The 12920-nt window shown below is 38.0% G+C and overlaps 1 protein-coding gene across 1 annotated transcript in view; it reads left to right on the forward strand.

The window, feature by feature from the left end:
* Positions 1-12920, forward strand: part of Pde9 (phosphodiesterase 9) — a 158720-nt gene that overhangs the window by 13747 nt on the left and 132053 nt on the right. The window contains exon 3 of the mRNA XM_070206684.1: positions 5313-5356. The gene's annotated coding sequence lies outside the window, so the exon portion shown is untranslated. The remainder of the gene's footprint in view (positions 1-5312; positions 5357-12920) is intronic.

Raw genomic sequence — 12920 nt, forward strand, 5'->3', positions numbered from 1 at the left:
TCTATTAGAACTCTTTCGGCTCTGCAAATAGTATATGTTAAGGGTCTGAAATGAACTCTTGCATGGACAACTTTGTCGCTACTCAAGTTAAGTTTGAGCTTAACGCTTCTCTCCATACATCTGATTATTTTAGGATATGGATTAGTTCCGACTGATTACTCGGCCAGCATAGAGTACTTTTCGCTTTAATATAGACTCAATGGGCGCATTTTCTTAACTTGACATTAACATGCTCATTCTACATATTACGCATTCCATGCGTTCTACACATTTAATTGTCTTTATCTGTTTCTACAATTTGTACGCATATTGGGCTAATTAGAGCTTATGAATTGGCAGACAATTTGAGTTATTCAACGTGAAACAGATTTGAAATTGCGTTTTCTATTTAACTGTTTGCGCATTTGCTGCGATTTATTTGTGGCCGGCATCTAACACCTTAACGCTTAGACCCAAAGCAAAAAAGAAATAAGAAAAAAAAGAATTGTCAAAGCCAACAAAGCGACGCGACATGACTCGCAATTTACGAGATACAATTTGTATTTGATTTTATACATATATACATATATTTTTTTTGTTCACATTTTTTGCCTTTGCGTTGACTCTGAGAGTCGCGTGCCGCAGCCCAAAGAGTGTCGCAGCGAAACCGAAACCGAAACCGAAATTCAAACTGGACTTCAGCCGGTTCAGTGGACTGTCAATCTGTCTGTCAATCACTTACAGGGCGGCGCTTATAATGCACAACCTGGCGCCGGTAGCTGCCTTGGCATTATTCGCAATCGCCTACGCTCCTCGACATGCCAATCGATCCAATTGTTGGGGCATACACAGAACTCAGCCTCATCTCGAGGTTACAAGTAACTTGAACGTCGATTTGCTGAGACTTTTGTTAGCACTGAAAACCGAAAGGGATCACTCCAAAACCAATTCATACGCAAGAATGTGAGCGTCAAGAGTGCTTGACGACAGTATACAGTATATTAAGCTGAGATTCGATTTAATCCAAGGTCGACATATTACTTTCTTGCTGAACCAAATTCCCAAGGGAATCGAGCGTCAAAGCGAAAACAGAAAGGGCGCTCTAGTCGGGTATGCGCAACTAGGCGATAATCCAAATCTGTTTGGCTTGTGTTTAAGAAGCAAATTCACACTGATATTCGTTGGGCTGTCGATTAGGTCAACTACTTCTTAGTACAAATCCACTGAGCCCTAAATCCGACAATCGAATTGAGAGAATACCAGGTCCTAACTTGATTAGATACCAGAGGGAGCTGAGGAAACGGCTTGCGACTCGAATTTTGCTGGCACATTTATGCAAGCAATGCAGCCTTGCAATTACATCGATAGAACAATTATGGTATGACATTAATTGTGTGCATTCAATTCATATAAGTACAATATACTGATTAATCGTTCAGTGAGCTCTTATTAAATTCTTGTGCGTTAATTTGTGTGATGTGATGTGTGACCGCACGCAAAACCACACGCATTTACATTCAATGCACTTAACAACAGCGTGCAAAATGGCCAATAACAATTTTAATATTGGAATTTAATTGAGAAATGCTTAACACATATCCAACCTCATGAGGCATGCACACATATGCTTGACCAGCCTTAATTGTCGAATCGATATTGTCATGTCAAAGTTTTACACTCTCTGCCTTGCGAAGTTGCCTGCAGTTACAAAGAAGTTTTTGGTATTTTTTTTTATTTTTTTTTTTGTATTGTCAAGTGCATAATTGCCTTCGTAAATAATTTAGAGAATTGTCGTTCAATTGTTAAACCGAAGCCCAAGTCAAGACACTCAAAACGATTTCTTTGCTGCACGAGAATCCAAACACCTGATTTGCTGCCTTCTGTTCTAAGATATGCTCAAGAGTCATCGAGGCGAGTTATGAATGATTTAAAATAACTGGCCATAAGTAGCTGTCGCGCTTGTGCCGACTGAAGGATAGACAGACGGTCTTCGATTGCATTAATAATGATGACAACCTTTGCTCCCAGTTTTAATTCTTGATCGGCAATCAACTGACAAGTTTTTGCTGGCCACATAGCTAATGACCCTCTGTCCATTCGTATATAACAATGCAGTCTTTTCTTACGGATATTTTTAAACATTCGCCTTGGTACCAAATCTTGTTGGATAAAGAGAAGAACCTGGTCTAATATGGACTTTAAGACTCTTCGTGAGGCAGAGACTTTAAAGTAGTATTGTTTCTTGTTTTTTTAAAATAAAAACTACATATATACATATATACATGGCGTATGCGTGATTTTGTCCCTAATAAGCGCAAGTGTCAGTTGGTTGAAGGCAACTTAATTTGCCCGATAAATTGATTTAAAAACTTGGCTCCTCAAGTTGGTCGTTGCTCTGTGAACTTTGAGCGCACTCAAAAATGCATTAGCAAGTCGAAAACTTGTAAATATTTTCTAAGGAATTACGTAATAATATTAGGCCAAGTTGATGAAACGCAAAATCAATCTCTAACCGATGCTAGTTGATTGAAATTGAGCGATGGTCGTGTCCAATCTTTGAAGAAAAAAACCAAAAACAAAACATAGCGTAAAATGATTCAATTCGGGCTTTCATCTTGTTTGCACTGCGCACACAATCGTGTGTCTCTGTGCGTGTGTGTGCGTGTGCGTTTGTGTGTGTCTTTGTGTGTCTGTGTGTGTGCGTCGTTGGGACCACAAAATGGCAGCTCGTTGCAGGCCGGAAATGGCCGTTGGAAAATCTGCAGCTCAATTTGTCCGATAGATGTTCAAGTTGAGGCTAAGCCCGACAGTTACAGCGTGTGTGAGTGTTTGTGTGTGTGTGTGTGTGCATGTTTGTGTGTGTGTGTGTATGCGTGTAGCACTTTATGTATTTTTAATAAAGCAGAGACAATAATTTTAGTTCACTCTTATGCCTCGTCATTCCCCACACATTTTGCAGACAATTTAACAGCTTGCAACACTCCACTAAAATTAAATATATTTAATATGCACACACACATACACGCACACACACACGTGCCTTAAGTTAAAGTGATTACTGAATAGTTTAAACTGTCTTGTTGCTTGCCTACGAGACTTATTTTAATACCCTGAACTCATTAAAAATGGGTATAAGGGTATATTGTATTTGTGCAAAATTCAAATGTATGTAACAGGCAGAAGGAAGTATATCCGATCCAATAAAGTATATATATTATTGATCAGCATCAATAGCCGAGTCGATCTAGCCATGTCCTTCTGTCTGTCTGTCCGTATGTATGAACGCAAGGATCTCAGAACATATAAGAGCTATAGACTTGAAATTTTAGATGTAGGTGCTCCTAGTGCCTGCGCAGATCGAGTTTGTTTCCGATAATCGATAACTTACTCCGTTTCTAAGCAATCGATAAAAATCGATATCGATATCCTGTTTTTTGGGCAATTTTGGTAAATAATAATAGCTAGAGTCACCAAACATGACATATACTTACCTTCTAAAATAGAATATATACATGCATTTCAGTTCAGGGTATCCCCTAGTTGGGAGCTCCCAACTAGAACCTCTTACTGGTTTTATTTATCTTTGTATACAAGACTATTTGACCTGACTGACTAGACGAGGTTTCGGGGAATTCCACCCTCATGTGTAAAAAACGCGAAAAACGTTTGTACGAAACCCGTTTGTTCATCATTCGATATAAACTTTAAGACGATCTTTGAAAGAATTTGTTTTAAACGCGTCACGGGCAAGCCCGAAATATAACCGCCTTTATCCTATATAGACATTGGTCAAACTTTCCCAGCCCCATTACTTGGTCAAGTCTCATTTAAATCAATTTGGCATTTAAGTCTGGCAACATTATACTTGGTTACCCCCAAATATCCCAATCGCATTGTTCGGTTAGAACTCAACAGATGTTCAAAGGGGTTTGGCTCTCTGTTCATGGTTTGGTCTCTGGATCAATTTGGCATCTTAATCTGCCAACATTATTTTTGCTGGAAATTCATAAATCTCGTAACATTATTCTTGTTTTTGGATTTTGTTCAATTTGCCTTAAACATATAAGAACTTATTGAGTGTGTGTTTCGGCAATATGTTTTTATACGTATCACGGGCAAAGCCGGGCTGTATCCGTTAATCTTATATATATATATCGTATTCAGCATATATATACATATATATATATATATATATATATAATATATTATTTAAAGCATGCATTTTAAGAGGTTTACCCGATATTGGTATCTACATCCGTTTCGTTGTCATGTTAATGCCTTGCATATTTCATAAAGATCGGACAACAAGTACCGAAGTTAATCCAGCCATAGTGTGGGGCTGAGGGAAGAAGAAGCAGGCTTACAACGTGCCTGTGTGTGTGTTTATGTGGGTAACGTATCTGTGTGTGTGTGTGCATGTGGGTTACTATGCATCGCAGGCAGCCAGAACGGGGCTTAGGGTATCTCGTAGTAGGGCACGCTTGAACAGAGCCCGCATTTATGTTTTATTGGTTAAAACCAAGAAATTTGAATCGATATGTTAGCCCGTTTTTGTAAAGTGTTTAAAGAGCGTATTAAGATCGTTTTAAAACCCGTTTTGAAGATGTTTAAAAACCGTGTTAAACCTCTTCAAAGCTGTTTGAAACCTGTTTCCAAACCATTTTGAATGTTGGTCGTAAACCATTTTATTTAAATATGAATCTGGAGCATGAATACATTTGCCGTAATATATGCTTCTTGCATATAGATATATTTGCTTAAAGTTTGATTTTGTTATTAACAAGTTTTGACTGCTGTCCAGCTTAGAGTGTAGCCACTGTACTTGCTGCAACAAATTTCGTTAGCATTTGAGTTTATAGCCGGGCAGCTCTCTTATCTGTGAAACGCTATACATATATAGTTGACCAGTCGCTGAACTCGTAAAACTTTTTCAAACAGTTCCCAACACAGATACACACATAGATACAGATACAGATACAGATACAGATACAGATACAGATACAGATACAAATGCACGTCGCATTGTAGTTACTTGCTGGCTACAACAATTAGCCATTGAAATTGATAACAGTTTTTAATTACGCCACCGGCTTTACATTTTGTTGTTTCTTTTATATTTTTATTTATTTTCTTTTTGTGCTTTTCAATTTTTGTTGTTGTTTATCTTTTGGTGCGGGCCAGCATTGAAATTTTGTTCTATATTTCGAGAGCTAGAAAGCTATTGGCCCCTATCGAGGCACGATAATAGATATGTTAACAGTTTTTTATGCACTCAATAGCAATAATTAATCAACAATCTGTTACAATTTATTTAAAGTTTTTTCTATTTCCAGCATGCAACATGAGCCGAGAACTGAACGTGCTTTTAACATTAAAGGTAAGCTGAATATTTATTTCAAAACTTATGTACATAAGTGTTTTCCCAGCTACCAACTTTACAAGATATTCTTTTATTATCAAAACAATCGATAGATATATAGAATATATTGTAACCCACATCTCAATTAACAGCCTTAGTTTTTTTTGTTTGCCATCACAGCAATTGCAACTCTGCTAAGCTAACAGAATTCTGTAATCGGAATCCGAGCTGTTAACCTTCAGACAGGCGATTGTTCAGTTTCCTTCTGCAGCTCAACGAGTTGGGAACTCTTTTTGCTTTTAACTCGATTTTTTTTCTTTAATTTTTTCCTATTCTTTTTCTCGAATTATTTTTTTTTTGTTTTGCAAGCAGTTAAATCTGATCGCGAAATTTTTTTGTTTTTTTTTTTAAATTTGCAATTTTCTATAGTTTTTTTTTTTTTTTAAATTTTCTTTTTTTCAAGTTTTCTTTCAAGCTGTGTATGCATCGATAGTTCTATGTGGACGGCTTCTCTTTGGCCTTTTGTTAAACCTGGCTCAACTAAAAATAATATTTTCATTTACAATTTTCTTGATCTCGAAAAGTGTTTTCATGTTTTTTTTTTTATTATTTACTTTTTTATTTTTCTAGCCTTGTTGATAAAATGTTTTAAATTTGCTCCTGAATGTTTTCTCATTTATTTGATTGTTATAAAATAAAAAATAAAACAAATAGTGCGCTGCAATATTTTCAGTTTAATGCAATTTGTGCATAGACATGTTTGTTCTTTTTTTATTGCACATGCATTATCAACATCTCTTAGGCTCTTTACTGAAAGAGATTTTATCTTCATTTGCATGCTTTATTTATTTATTTATTTGAATGTGCAGCAAATGGTTTTGTTAATTAATTGATATAAATATTTTTATGTGGACGGCTTCTCTTCAGCCTTAATTTGGCTATGAAATTCGTGCCCTTTAAGCTAATTGCCTAAAATGTATTTGTTATGAATTGTATTAAAAAAACATATTGTTGGTTCTTGTGATTTAACCTTAGTCATTAGCATATCCAAATGATTTATGCCTATTGCATCAATAATATGAATAATTAATATAATATGAATGTTATGTATTTTACACATTGATATTCATATTTCTATGTGGACGGCTTCTCTTTAGCCTTTTTCTGTTTAGTCCTTATGTGAAATGAAGTTGAGATCCTTTGGAAGACTTTATGTAGCCTAAATAAATATAGATATTAAATTTCCAAGAGATTTAACTCGGTTTTACATTTATAGTATGATAGCTTAATAATAAAAAAAAAATTATGTTTTGTTGTTTTTCTTTTCTTTCTTTTGCCTGATAAAATGTATTAAATTTGGCCTCAAAATCTGAGTGATTGAGCGGTTCTTCATGGAACATAATTGTGGAGCTCTCGGAAATGTGGCGTGTGTTTTGTGAAAAGTGAATTAGAATGTTTTGTTTTGTTTTTCGATTGTAGTATGAATATGAATATCTATTTAAGTTCTCATTATTCATTAGCTGCGCTCAACGCGCGTCTCATCTCTCACTGTCAGCGGGTCACCGTAATACGGAGGGGGTTCCATGGGTCGTATTCAAAATTAGTAAGGCGCCACGACAACGCATTGATCAATGGGTGTATTAAGGCGCATTAGTCGAGCAAAGCCCTTCCCAGATGTCATGCGAATGGCGATAACGATACCGTGTGCTGTCTGCTGTTGATATCGTCTATTGTTTCTACTCATAGATACAAACGTATCTAAGCCAATATGCATCAGCTGAACTTAATTAATTACGCGCAGTTTCTTTATACGCTTACGGATTATTGATTCAACTTTCCATTGTCATAGGTTGATTATCATTTTATATTATTTAATTTTACTACAAGTACTTTATCCTTTTCTAAATAATTGTATTCCCTTTTGCAAAGCGTTTCTTGAATTTGTTTTGTGTAGTTTATGTTCGCCCCTGAGGGAGAATGACTGGGCGTGGCTGTTAGTTTTTGAAAGCGGAGTATTTGGGCAAAGAAACTGCTTCCCAGTCTCCTGATGGGAAGGGCACCTCGTGTAAGACTAGCCGATTGTTGTATAGGTCGCTGTGAGCTTAAATTTCTTCTTTCACCCAGGGGATCTTCGAGTCTCTGTAAAGCTACGTTCTCAGCTTAGGTCAGAGTTAAACGAAGTCTTCAAGTGATGCTGAGCCACTGAAAGCCTTTTCGAGGAACTCGAAGCCAAACTATTCGTTTTTATGCTTTGTATATTTTTAATTAATTTAAATATATTTTTGGCATATTGAGTTTATTTTTAGATTTTTTTTAATGTATCTTTAGGTTCCTCGGGCATGTGCTGTTAGCCGAGCTTGGGGCAAACATTTGTCATGCCCTGCATTTTTCCCACCGGTCGCGTTTTGTTTCCACTTTTTATTTCGCATTTGTTTTTTGTGACTTTCTTTTTCGTCTTCTTGTGATTAATCATTTGTCATTGCATTGCACTAAAGTTGCACTGTAGTTTGTGCTTCCGCAATGCACCGCACCGTCCCGCACACGCGGGACCTCTGTGCCACTCGGATGTCTTTGTGTGTGTCTGTCTGTTGCATTGTTGTCAACATGGTGGTGCGTGTGTTCATTGACGTCACAAGCAACCACCCAAGCAACCAACTAGCCACCCACTGTGTGTGCATGTTGCACGCAAACACAAAATAGTCAAACACAAACTGTTTGCCACATTGTTCCATGCAATCTCCAACTCCATGCCGCCCCCCTTCCCAGCTTACCCCTGTTCCCCTTGCGAGCACTCTAGATTTCAGCCCACTGCGCTGAGCTCTCTAGTATAAGCAGGTCAGGCCGCAGTTCGCTGAGTGCGCCTGGCGAGCGGTTCTTGCGGTTGTCCTAGCCCCCAATAGCCGCGCCGCATCCCCCTTGCCGCCACCCTGTGCCACCGCTCGCACAACAAGAAGTGCAGCAAGAACAACTCGGTCGGCTTTTGTGGTTAACTTGCAAGTTATTCTGGCAGTCTACAGTCTCTTTCAGTCCGTTTCCAGCCAACTCGCAAGCCACGTCCCTCACTCGCGTCTTGCGCTACCCGCACTGTGCTGCCGGTCCACGAGCTGCATAATAATTTTCGTTAGTTCAAATTGAAATTGATTTTTTTTTCTTTTTAAGTGCAACCGCAAGGTGACTGTACTTTCTTTGTTTTGGCCCGTTTGAGTCCAACAGCTGTCACGGCCAGCTCTCGCTCTGTTTCATTCCGCTGTTCCGCTGTTCCGCTGTTTCGCTGCTCAGTGTGACCAACATTCGTTTGTATGCAACGCTTCGATTATTGTTTTCGACACAAAAATCAATTTCAATTAACCGAATATGCAAATGGGCCAAGTTAAGCTCAGCCATCGAGTCATAAATATATGTATAAGCGCCCATTGATTCAATAAAAACCTCAAGAGAATTGTGTATTTTCACCGCCCACCAACAAGCCCTCATTCGTTCCGGCCTGGCGTCTATTGATATTTAAAGAACTTTGTCTTGTTGACACTTGTCGCGCGCCGAAAAAAAACGAATTCACAAATTTACCAAATGTCAGTCAGTCAGTCAGTCAGTCGGTTCGTTGGTCAATCAGCTATTCAGTTAAGACAATTGATGGCTCAGTCGACGTTTGCTGTTAAAGTCACGTTTTGCATTTTGTGCTTTGATTTTGTTGACGTTTAACAAATGCCCTGCAAAATAACTCAAATGCCATGCTTATGCCCTGAACCCTTTGCAAATAGGGTAAAAAGGTAAAATGCTTATGTGCAAATGTGTGAAACAGGCAGTGGGAAGCATCTTCCACCCCATCAAGTGCCATATATATTTTGTCGCTCGGCATCAAGAGCCGATTCTATGCTAATGTGTTGACATCTGTGGCTACAAAAGCTTATGATTCGTCATTTGATATATATATATAGCTTATTATATTAATTTTATTTTATTGATATCTGGTCACACATTTTTAATACATTCATCAATTTTATCCAAAAAAAAACGCTATTTCAATTCTTGAATACACACTTTTATGCAATATTTATGTCTTGAAAATTGCATAAAGATCGGACAATAGACACCGATTATGAAACATTTGGCAATGAAACACAGAATGGAAGCAAAAAGAAATTGAGAACTGTGCCTGAAACATGAGGTAACTAAACATTAAGCTGCTACCAACTGTGACCTAAATTCGAAAAACAACAGTTAAACTTCATAGGCAAGCCTCTCTGTATATAGCAGCTATAGGGTATAGCATATTCCAGTCTTTTATGCGCTTGTCCCATGTCCCATTCAGCTGATTTATCTTTCTGTGTGATTTTTTAGTTTTAAATACGGAAATCGGCTGTATATATATATTATTTAATATGTTCCCGCCTTCGCCTTTTGGCCCGCTCGTTCGTGTTGGTTCTCTTTGTTTTGTCTTCTTTTGTTTTGGTTGTACCACGAAAGTTTTTACCTGCATTTGCGTTGCATTTGTTGCTGTTAATTTCGATTGACAAATACTTTGTTGCGGGCACGACGGGTTTGCAAATCCTGAGCCGCTTGCCACATGCCGCATACCACACGGCATTTCAATTACGGTCTTTCCTTGCCGCTGATTGTGAATGGCAGCCTCATTCCGAGACAACCAAAGAGTTAACAATGTGTGTCTGTGTCTGAGTGTGCGTGAGTGTGTGCGGCGAGGGGCGTGGCTAGCGGTTGTCTTATAAGCAATAAGTCGACAATGTTCCTATTGTGTGTGTGTGTGTGTGTGTGTGTGTGTGTGTGTGGGTGGTGGGGGGGAAGAGGGAGGTTCAGACCAGAGCTAAATAAAGCCAAACAAACCCAAAAGCCGGACTCGCTAGACTTTGACTTTGGGTTAGATAACTGTGTGTGCGTATGTGTTTGTTGTGTGTGTGTGTGTGACTGGGCTCGCCCACTTATTCGATTCATTTTACCCGATAAACCAAATCAGTAGAGCACAAAATTTCAGTTGAATAGCAATAAGACAATGCCAGAGCACAGTGCACTTGTCTTCGATATCCCAATGCACATTTCCTGCACCGGTGCACCTGTGCACCTGTGGCTCACCCCATCAGCCCTTTCATTTGGCTCCTACTCCAGCTCCTCCTCCACCTGCTGTTGCTGCTGCTGCCGCTGCCGCCTGTCCGTTATCCTTTTATGCCTGCATTCCCGTGTGGCCAGTTTAATTGGCCTCTTCCTTTTGGCCTTGATTAGGCTTCAATTGATATCGTTTTCGCTTGAATTTTCGAAATTCATCAAATGAAGCGAAACTCCTCGAATTTTAATTAAAACTTTGCCAAGTGCAAATTTTACATTGCAAATAAATTAAGCAAATAATATTTGCAATTATTTGCGAGCTGGCATCATACGGCTCGATTTTTGGGGCACAAAAGTTACACTCCAAACTCTTTTCCACACAACTTTCAGTAATGCCAAGCGAAAATAAACAAATTAGCATGAAACGGGTTTTCACTGATATTCCACGCTTGTGGGTGGAATTTATTTAACCCATAGTATGTATACAATTTCCATGGCAGTTCGGTAAACAGAAAGTTGTACAATTAAACTGGGTTGACTGTGGAAAATGGGTTAGTTTAGGCGAAGGAAAAGGGTTTATTGTATTTTGCCTGCAACGTTTGGAAATGAATCATGGAAAGGGAAATACTTTTGTGAAACATGTTGATAATAAAAATTGTTGAAACATATATTAAAAACAATGTCTGATGTCTAATGTGCATTCAAGGTATTTAATTTGTGATATTAATCAGCTGTGGAAACGAAGCGTTCTGATTTGCGAGGGACTACTGTAGCCGCAAACTGCACTCTTGAATTTAATTAAAACTAATCGCTGCACCACATTTGTTTTCAGCTTATCCGATTTCTGGTGCAAATAGCTCTTTTCTCGTACATTGTTTTATTGCTTTATCTGCAATTAGCCAAAAAAAAAAAAAAAAAGCTTTAGATAAAACACATTGCTAAGCGAGCAAGAGAAAGCGAGACAGAGTGAGTGCGGGCAAAAGAGACAAGTATAGATGAAAAGCGAGAAAGATAGACAAAGAGAAAAAGAGGGAGGTAGGAAGGGAGTCATACATGGTTTAGTTAATTGCAGTTGTTGTCACAGGACTTGTATTGTATCTATGTATCTTTAGCTTTATGCATGGGCAGGCGTATGTGTGTGCGTGCATAGGCAATGCGTGTTAATTGACTTACGTTATCAAAGCTTTGTCCTGTTGCGGCTTTTAACAATGGCAATATTTGCAACAGATTCGCTCGTGTGTGTAAAATACATTTTGACAAAAAACACGGCTGTGCAACAATAGCGATTTTGTTTCAAACATTTATTTTTGTATGGAAAACTGTTTCGTCCTTGTCAAGATGTCCCAATTAAGCTCAACAATTACAAGTTTCGACCATGTGTGCTCCAACTGACCAATTGATGCGACAATATCTGGAATTTTTATTTTAATTACCTTTTTTTGACATCAGTGCACACTTAGAAGGGCGCTCGGAATCGTGAACAAATTGCGGAAAAAGGCTTTTGTGTTTGAGCCGGTTTTTGAAGACCATTGTGACAATTAATTTGACAGGCTTTTCATACTTTTCAAAAAATCCGCACCTCAGTTGAAGAAATGTTGGGAAAACTTTTAAGTTTCATTGGTTTCAAGCTCACTCTCCAAACTACGAATACGTGCTTAAGCGACCTAAAAAAGTCTAAAGCACGTGCAAAAAATGGTCGGGTAAACTTTAGATTGCTAACTTTTCTCATGGAGTGCGCAAGATCCGGTTTGCTAAGTGGAAATTTGTAATTTCATATGGGCGAAAAGTGTGTGTTAAAATAATGCAAGAAATTGTAATAAAAAAACTTGTTCCTGGCAAGATCGGGTAATATATATTATCCTTGGGCGCTTTTGCATGAAAGTCGTTTCTCTTATCGTATTTCAGCGTGCGGTATATCGTCTATCTTTTATCGTTTTGCGGATTAGTATATCGTATATTGTGTATCGTATATCGTTTTGCGGCTTAACAAACCTTTTCTCGTATTGTTTTTCGGCTAAGCGTGTGGTATATCGTGTATCGTATATCGTTTTGCGGATTAGTATATTGTATATTATATATCGTATGTCATATATCGTTTTGCGGCTTTACCAATGTGTATCGTCTGTCGTCTATCGCTTATCGCATATCGGTTATCGAATATTGTTTTGGGGCTTAGTATGTGGTGTATCGTATATCATTTTGCGTCTCAGCATTTGGTATATCGTAAATCGATTTAAAGCCCTAGCATATCGTTTATCGTCTTGGGGCTTAGTACATCGCAAATCTGACGTGGTTACTTAAGTTACGGCTCGGCGAAAGCTACTCTACAATTTTATTTATTGGTTTTTATTTTTTTTCGGATTATTTTTATTGTTTTATATTTTTAAGGATTTTGTTCCCAATACGCGGCAGTGTGAAAGTTCATTACACACACACGCACACATGTAGATAGATATGTATATATATATATATATATATATTTATATCAATATAGCTGAACTAGTCCTAAATATAGTGGGCTTAGGCA

The sequence above is a fragment of the Drosophila virilis genome, chromosome X (assembly GCF_030788295.1).
Source record: "Drosophila virilis strain 15010-1051.87 chromosome X, Dvir_AGI_RSII-ME, whole genome shotgun sequence".
Taxonomy (NCBI): domain Eukaryota; kingdom Metazoa; phylum Arthropoda; class Insecta; order Diptera; family Drosophilidae; genus Drosophila; species Drosophila virilis.